Here is a 9,017-nt window from a genome sequence, read left to right as displayed (position 1 = left end):
TGTACTGTGCTTTAGCCATATGGAGACTAAAGCTGTTAAAAGTTATGGAAAACCTGTTTGAAGACGAGTCTTCAGAGTTATAAGATCATTTCATGTCAGTTTCCATTTTGAGGTCTGAGATCAATTTGTTCATACTTGTCAACAATGAAGTATAGTGGGAGGAGCACAATGTTGCTTTTCAAAATTAACCACTGGACAAGTAACTTTACATCTAAAAGAAAGTGAAAAATAAAATGTTTTCATACAATTCTGTGTCTTTGCTTTTTGTCCACCTACCTATAGTGGTGTTTTTATCCTCTGGCTTTTGAAGAAGCATGCCACAATATTTAGGCCATACGTTTTGAAATGCAGCTTCTCGCATACGTTTTTCAATTGAGTTTATCAATGCATGTTAATTACCCTTTTCAATTAACGTTTTTCTAAAATTGAGTAAAATGTAAAACTTTTTAGAGCATTTTTCTAATGTCTGAACGTGATGCACGTTGGTGTTCAGTCCCTTCGAGTCAAGGTTTCCGTTCAAAGCAATTACAGCTAAAGGTTTTTGTTTATATCTTATGCCACCCTGTTTTTGCACATTTAGAGGCTGCCCTGTCCCACATTTATAGAGAACATAAGGGCATGGATTTTTTTTTCTGAAATTCTTAGTTTTGATCAGGAATGAGCCAATCTAACACACTGATGTATCATTTCATGTTGCACTGGTTTAGAGCTGTCCTGCTGGAAGGTAAACCACCACAAAACCAAATTTTCTTCCAAGGATTGTCCTGTAGGGAAACATCTTCACATACATGGCTCCATGCTGGAACCGCCATGTGACACTTAGAGAATGAAGTGTTAGGGCTGCAGAGTAGATTTTGTGTCAGATGTTGGTCCCATCTCACCAGAGACTTAGGCAAACTTTATTGTTACAGAGTGTATACAAAGCAAAATTCGGTTAACTACAGCTCTCAGGAAATTTCCATTTCTTAAAGAGCAGCGGTGATCAAATGTAAACATTGGGAGAAAAAAATAATGGTGCAAAAAATGCATTGATATGGTCAGTTTGGTACATGATTTGGAGTTTGTTTTTTGTTTTTTTCAAATTTCAGCTTTTTTTTTTTTCATTTTTCTTCCAACATTCAGCTTTTTTTCCCCCAACATTCTGATGGCGGTGGGGAAGAAGCTGTTTTGACCTGTATTGAATTCTTCGAAGCCTCTTCCCAGAGGGCAGCAGGGAGAACAGTCCATTGTGGGGGTGTTAGGGGTCATTGATAATGTTACAGGCTGAGTCACGAAGTGCTCGGATGAAATGTCTTAGGGAGGGAATGCTCTTATAACTACTCTTCTCACCTTCTTCCGATCTAAGGAGCTGCAGCCTCCACACCACACAGTGAGACAGCTGCTCAGAACGCTCTCTATGGTGCTTCTGTAGCAGGTCATGAGGACGGGTGGGGACAGGTGGGCTCTCCTCTGCAGGAAGTACATGCGCTTTTGTGCTCTTGTGTAGCTGTAGAGTACCTTCTAATTTTTAATATGTTTGATGAATGAATTTGATGAAGCAAATCACAACTTATTGCAATCATCAGTGACTTTTTTTATTTGCTCTACTAGAAGCTTTAAAAAAATGTTTTCATTTTTTATACTTTGTGATGTTGGATGAATCAATTTTTCAATTGGTTAAATAAAATATTTTTGGTTTCCTAACTGCTGCTTTAAACTCCTGAGTTTTATTCCTGATGGGTATCCGGCTTTGATCCCTGTTTTTTGTGGTGCTTTTTGCTTTTAATCTCCTCACAAAGCCATTGAAAAACTAGTTTCATAATGAGAATGAATTGTACACAGGCTCTACTAACTTATTTGTTGACTTCAAAAGGCAGTCGCTAAAAATACAATATAGATTAACATACATTTATGATTTTAAAAAAGTAATTTTCTACATCACAATCTTTTTTTTTTGTATGTGAAATAAAACCTTACTAAAATATACTGGGGATCTAGTTTTAACTTTTTTTTTTTTTTTTTTTTTTTCCCTCTGGCCCAGAGGATGTTGACGGAAATCATGCAGGCAACAGGATTTGACTGATGTTCTCAGGCAAGCCAGACGACTTCCTTAAGACATCTGTGCTTCTCAGTCAGCATGGTATCACCACCAGCCTCTGGGCTGTATCCATGGTAACCAACAAGAAGCAGATGCAGTCTATTGAGTATCAACTGAACATAAAAAAAAACAACTTAAAAGTCTTTTTTGCATCCGAATATGACGTATTTATTTTTGAAGTCAGACAAGAGATTAATATCACATAAAATAGACTGAAAGTATTGAGATTGTTTACCATCATTTTATGAATTTTCTTTTAGTTTTCCCATTTAGCTTTTAAAAATTAAGAACACAACTTAATTCATTATACTATTACTAATTAGTCCAAAGTAAATGAGCAAGCAGAAAACTTGTCTTTTAAAAATGGCCCTAACTTTAAACATGACAATCAGGAGTACTTTTTTCTTTTTCTTTAAAAAACATCAAAAACATAACAGAACACTGATACGCCTGGTTATATGCCATTTTTTTTTTTTTTTTTTGCCTTTTGATGAGTGAAAAATCGAAAAGTATGTAACTATTAAGTTATACTAGTAAAGTAGTGCAAGAGCACAGACCTCCACCAAGCCTTCTTGGCATAAGGCACACCTCTGGTAAAATTATTTCTTAAAATCTGTTCATTGATCCTGCTAACAAATCAACAATGTTCCCTTTTTTCTGTTTTTGACTTAAATAAAATTCCTGTTTACTTTTTGAGTCCGATGCTGATGCTTTCAAAAGTCACTGCTGCTACCTTCTGGTTTAGTGGAGAACTGCTTGTTCCATCAAGTATCCCCATCTCACAATGTTATAGATTGATCTGGATCATCAGCAAAAGTCAATGGATTGTGCCTTGGCACAATCCGATAATAATGTCAATAAAATCCTAAAAACATCACCCACTTGGCAGATGCAATAAAGAAGATATAAAAATTTGTTTTCTTCTTTAAACATTTACATTTATGCACAAGAAATCTATCATGGATGATTTAGAAATAAAAAGAACTTGAAATACATTTGACTGTGTTGTTGAAACTCAGAAAATGTTTCCCCCTGGTATATATATAGTTTTCTAAAATGTTTGAAGGTATATAGTTACAGAAAGGCTGCTAAAGAAATTAGTACAAAACCAGAACAAATGCATTACAGATTCTGGGAGAAGATGGCAAAAAGTAAAGTTCACAGCAATGTCAGATATGAAGTCTTGGGCAGGATAGATCCAGAGAAGGAGAAAAGTCTTGACCTCTGTCTGAATAACATCTCAATAGAAATAGCACCTAAAACATTTGCATATTCTCCATAATAGGAATATTAAATTTAGAGAGAACCCCCTCATAACACAGTATAGTGGAGTATTGTCAAACAGTTGATAAACTAGAATAATGTTACGACTGAACCAAGTGTCAAAAGAGTGAATTGCTCCCCTAAACAAAATCTATTTAATAATAATTGAACTTTATTGATCTCACATTGGAGAAATGAACCTCTGCATTTAACCAATCCCCTTGGGGAGCAGTAGGCTGCCATTGTGCAGCACCCAGGGAGCAGTGTGGGGTTAAGGGTCTTTGCTCAGGGACCCAGAGTGGCAGTCTGTGGGAGTGGGACTCAACCCGAGCATCCGGAAAACAAACTCCATGCACTCACCACTAGGCCGCAACTCCCCACTTATTTATTCACATAAATTAACAGTGATTAGAGGAGTTATATTGTTAAATTGGTGCGCATAACTAAAAAGCCTGATGGGGAATTTCATCAAAAAAGTACATAAAAAATCAAAAACACACATACACATTTATTTTAGAGTAGAGAATAATAAACATTTAAAGTTCTCCATTTTATACAAGGTTATGAGAAGTCGTTAGGCGAATAAAACGGCTTTAATTTTCCCAATGAAAGTTAATCCGCCAGGACTACATTTCCCAGAATACCGGTCTTGCATGACGTCATTAGTTTATAAAAGCCGTGCGCCCTCGTCGTCACATCCTCTTTCCGTTGCTCTTCTCGCTTTGAGGTATGGCGCATAGATTTACCGAAAACAGAATCCAAATTAATCTTTGATTTTTACCCACCATCTGCAGTTGCTAACCAGTTGTTTGTGTCATTTTCACAGAAAGGTCTCCACACGATGAGAGCCAAGGTAAGACTAAGAAGCAGTGTTTGTATTTTATAGGAAAGTTTCTTGTCGTATTTTGTGCTGCTAGCTTGTTCCACCTCTGCTGCTTACTCGAGCCCTATCGGTTAGCACGTTTCTTTAAAGTATTCACTGCTGCTATTTCTTTGCTTTATTGCTAATGTTAGATGTTAAAGTCTGGTACTTAATTCCCAGCTATGTCGATATCTGCATTAGAAGGCCCTTGCTTCACTGCATGCTGTTAGCAAGAGGAACGCCATGTTTTATTTTTGTTATATTTAAAGCTCTAAATGCTATTTGTACAAAGCATGTTTTCCTAATTACTACTTTAGTATCAAACTATGCTGACTCAATCTGTTTATTTCGTTTTAGTGGAGAAAGAAGCGCATGCGCAGGTAAGCTTTTAACCGTCAATCCATTTATACTGCCAATTTTATTATTGCAGTTATGTCATTCTTTATTAGCTATAATGGGTAAAGTTCAATCATCCAATGTAGTCATGTCGATATCATCAAATGTTTAAACATAACATTCCTTAACACGTACATTTTAGGTTAAGGAAAATGTCATGTAGAGTGGTTTATAATGAGTTCCTGTACTAGAAGAGTAGATGGTTTTTCTAATTTAATGGCCTGTAGAAAATGTTGACAAAGTGTATTAATTGCATCCTGCTTTTAATGCCTTAACTGTAAAAAAGACAAATGTACAACCCTTGTAGGTTCAGAATTACAGAAACTCTAGAACTACAGATTTGCAGGCTTTAAATGCACAGGTGTCAAAGTGGTTCCACAAAGGGCAGTGTGGCTGCAGGTTTTCTTTCCAACCAAGCAATAGCACACCAGACTCCATTCATCTCATCAAGTCATCGTGTTCAGATTGGACTCCTTTGATTAGATGACTGGAGTCTGGTGTGCTATTGCTTGGTTGGAAAGAAAACCTGCAGCCACACTGCCCTTTCTGGAACCACTTTGACACCCCTGCTTTAAATGCATCCCTGCTCCAACACACCTGAATCAAATGAATAAGTTAAATTACTGTGGGGTAATTCAGCTGACTGTAGTAAAGCAGAGGCTAATAAGCAATGAAGTACAAATGTAAGACCACAGTACACTGTAAAGGAAATAAAGATGCATAGAATGTGTCCAGAAAGAGACCCCTTAGGACAGTGGTTCCCAAAGTGTGGGGCGCGCCCCCTAGGGGGGGCGCGGAAATTTTATTGTAATCCAAAGGGGGGCCCAGAAGAAAATCTTTGGGAACCACTGCCTTAGGAGAAATGCTGCACTTTTTATAGGGCATAGGAAAACAAAGTTTTCCCATATAGTAATTGAAAAACTATACTTAAAATTGAGTTGCTAATTTCTTCAAATGAAAAACCCTTCCCTGATAACAAAGCCTTTGCCAAACCTTTTGGCATGCTAAAGAACTCTAAAATACCCCAGTATTAAAGATGGAAGTTCTAAGGTGAGCCTGTAGCTGTAAAGCAGACTCTGGTAGCATTTAAACCACAGGCCTTCAAACTTAAATCCTCGATGTTCTGCAATACTCAAATGTCCTACTTGCATGATGCACTTTAATCCAACTTCCCTAGCAGAGACAAGTTGGGGAGACTCATGCATGATATGGGTGACTTTGAAAGGGGGTTTAATTAAACTCTTTGCTTTTTTTTTTTATAGCAAAATTCAATTTGTTCCCTGCTGCTGTGTTTTATTCCCCTTAGTTTTTTGTATCAGAGTATTCTTTAAACAGTGAAAAAACCTCCCACAAACTGCTTAGTAATTGGGTGGCCTCCAGGTGGAAAATATAGTTGAGGATTAAATGTTTTATCTTATAGCAGCCAATAGACATAGGTTTGAATTGGTTGTAAACTGATTCATGGATGGTACAAAATGTCTAGTGTTTAATTCAAACTCGTGAAGAGTGAGCATGAAGGTCATAACTGCAGAAGGGAACGATGGCCTACAACTAAAATTATATTACCTGAGGGCCAAAGAAATTGCATTTAGACTGCTGTTAAAGAACGTTGCAATCGATGGATTTGGCCCTACCGTATGAACAAAGTTCCATTGTTTGGGGGTTCTTTATTCAAGCATATTGATAACTAATACTTTTAAGGGTGAACATAAGAGTTGCTTGATCAGATTTTGACGATGTATTTTTAAGTGAAAGTAAACTGGTTTTCTTTATTTTCCAATAGACTGAAGCGTAAAAGGAGAAAGATGAGGCAGAGGTCAAAGTAAGCCCTCATCCCTGCCAGCTGTGACCCCCATCTGAGCTTCTCCACATCTATGGACACATTCACCCAGGAAGTGGCTCTCTTGAAGCATCTGCTGAAATTGTGTCAAGTCCTGATTTCTTTTCCATCTGAAACTGGCAAGCTGTGGATGCATTAGTGGAAGAAGGCAAAGATGCTGGAAGGATATCAGATGTGCAGCTGCATTGTTCATGGACCATGATACTTGTTTACTTGCAAACTGTTATGTGGTGTATTGAACAATAAATGAACACTGTTAAATTTCAAAAACAGTCATGCCTCATTCATTGAAATCAGGTTTCATGGTAGCTGATTTGAGATGGAAAATGTCTCTATAAGATGGATGAGATTGTCTTCTAAATCATAAAATGTCAGGAAATGAATCTTAGATCTTGGCACACTGAATGGTTCAACCCTTGGTTTTAAATTTTGACCTATGACTAATACAGAAAGGGGGGAAAATTGGCAGCCTGAGTAAAACTAAAGGAAATGGGCCTTTTCACTTGACTGGGTTTCCAGGAGTAATGTAACAAAAGTAATTTCACCCTGGGATGAAAGTATTTGATTCCTGGTTGATGGGATAGATGTGAATGAAACGGTGCCCAGCTCAGCTTGAAAGAGCTGTTGCTGAATGCACATCTGCCTCCATTTATCTGTTTACTACAGTGTGAATAAATGTGAGTATAAAGACATTTCAATAAGTGGCAAAAATTGCAGGGGGGAATACAAAAAGTCAAGCTGAACTTTTGACCCCCCCCCCCATGCAGTACCTGTGCTGTAGACGATTGTATGAAGGGTGGTGATGGCTGACTGCCTCCCTTTGAAGTCAGAACCATATCAAGACCTGAAGGAAGTTTTTTTTTTTTTTCCTTCATAATTACATTAATTAGAATACCATAGCATAGGAAAACATGAGAATATAAGCAAATAAGTACAACTGAGCTTATAAATGCAAAATTACCAACTATAATGAGGTTAAGGCTAATTGGCAAGTAACAGTTCTGACTTTTTCATGTATGACCTTAAAATTATACTTGGCCTATACAAGTGAAAGTCAGGGAAGCTTCTAAAGGCTGGGGCCAAGGCATGGAGATCAATTAATATCCTGAGAATTATTTCAGTGAATTTATTAGCTTAAAATATATTAATTTAAATCATAGCTTTTCCTGAAAGAAAACATGGGTCCAAATGATGGTATGTTTAAAACTTGTTAATTGAACTGATACTCTTAGGTTGTAGAGTATCGGGAACATTGAAGCTCCTGATTCAATTAGTATTTCTGCACAGTTATCTAATGAGCAAAATGTAGGTTCTCAAATGAGCTCAGTACTATGTTTAGGTTGAATAGCTTTAGGTCAAGCAGAGAGACTACATGGCTTTGGCTGTTCAGAGGGACATTAACCCTTTAAAGCCCGATTCAAGAATAAAACAAAACAGAAAATTACTTTTTTTTTTGTTTGAAGTCCTTATTTTGCCTTTTAACAAAACATGCAAAAAGAAAAAAACAAATAAATTTTTGATACTAATAATTTATTACTAAGCCATAAGTCAAGATTATTTTTTGGGTAGTCTTCTGCCCTCTGTTATCAGGTATATCTGATTGTGTACAATAGGATTTTGAGCAAAGTTTTTACCATTAAATTATGCAAAAGGTGTCAGATGCAAAACATTTCAGAAACCGTATGTATCAAATACGATACATTTGGCATTACAGGGTTAAATAAATTGTGCAACCATCAGATGAGAAAACTAGTTTTACATTTGTATTCATGCCCTTTACTCTGATACCCCCCAATAAAATCTGGAACTGCAATATGTCTTCACAATTCATCCAACTACCAAACCAGGTTAACATTGGTGTAATTATTTGATATCAGCTTAAACACAGCTGTTAATTGAAAGACAGCTTTTGTTGGAAAATAGTTGGAAACATGCTGCAGGGATGCCGGAAAGGGGAAGTCAGAGTTGATGATGTTCAGTAAAGGAACAACCTGCATATTCCTGTAAAAAACTTAATACTGGAATAGAGGCTTTGCTCCCAGTGATCCTGAGCTTACCAGAACATATTTATGTGGTGGAATAGCCTAGTCGTAGTTCAGAGAAAAATTTGAGTACGAATCGGTAACAAAACGTTAACAACCGAAGACCAACCTCTGTGCCAAAGGACTTGGACTGTGAATTAACTAGATTAAAGGTGGTATTTAGTATGCGACAAAATGTCACACTCAGGGGGTGGGGAAAATGTGGTCATTTCAATGTCTTATTTCATTACTTTCATTTTCCTATTGTTTTTAATTGTGTTTACTCTTTTTATGCTTTCTATGATAGTTATTAATAGTAACACAATAGGATTGCTAGTATTTGTATGATAGTTCAGTTCAGCCCAATTGGAAAATAAGTGTAACTCTTATTTCAGCAAGTTGTGTTGATGGTTGCAGGCAGGAATGCAGCTGGTTAGTAGAAACTTCTGACAGAAGACACTCTAGTACTGGTGTCTGATATAGAGGATGTTTAAGGACATTTAATTAAGAATTTAATGGGTTCAATTTTTTTAACCTTTTTAGTTGAAATAATAATAC

The 9,017-nt window shown here is 36.7% G+C and overlaps 1 long non-coding RNA gene across 1 annotated transcript; it reads left to right on the top strand.

The window, feature by feature from the left end:
• Positions 1-4,011: 4,011 nt before the first annotated feature.
• Positions 4,012-6,708, top strand: LOC107094000. The gene is made up of 4 exons (XR_001481642.1): positions 4,012-4,067; positions 4,167-4,193; positions 4,560-4,582; positions 6,382-6,708. It is a non-coding gene; the product is annotated as an uncharacterized LOC107094000 (long non-coding RNA).
• The last annotated feature ends 2,309 nt before the right edge of the window (positions 6,709-9,017 follow it).

This window comes from Cyprinodon variegatus, unplaced genomic scaffold, assembly GCF_000732505.1.
Source record: "Cyprinodon variegatus isolate N-32 unplaced genomic scaffold, C_variegatus-1.0 Scaffold457, whole genome shotgun sequence".
NCBI lineage: Eukaryota > Metazoa > Chordata > Actinopteri > Cyprinodontiformes > Cyprinodontidae > Cyprinodon > Cyprinodon variegatus.
Note: the sequence above shows the minus strand (reverse complement) of the source record. Positions and strands in the feature narration are given on the sequence as shown.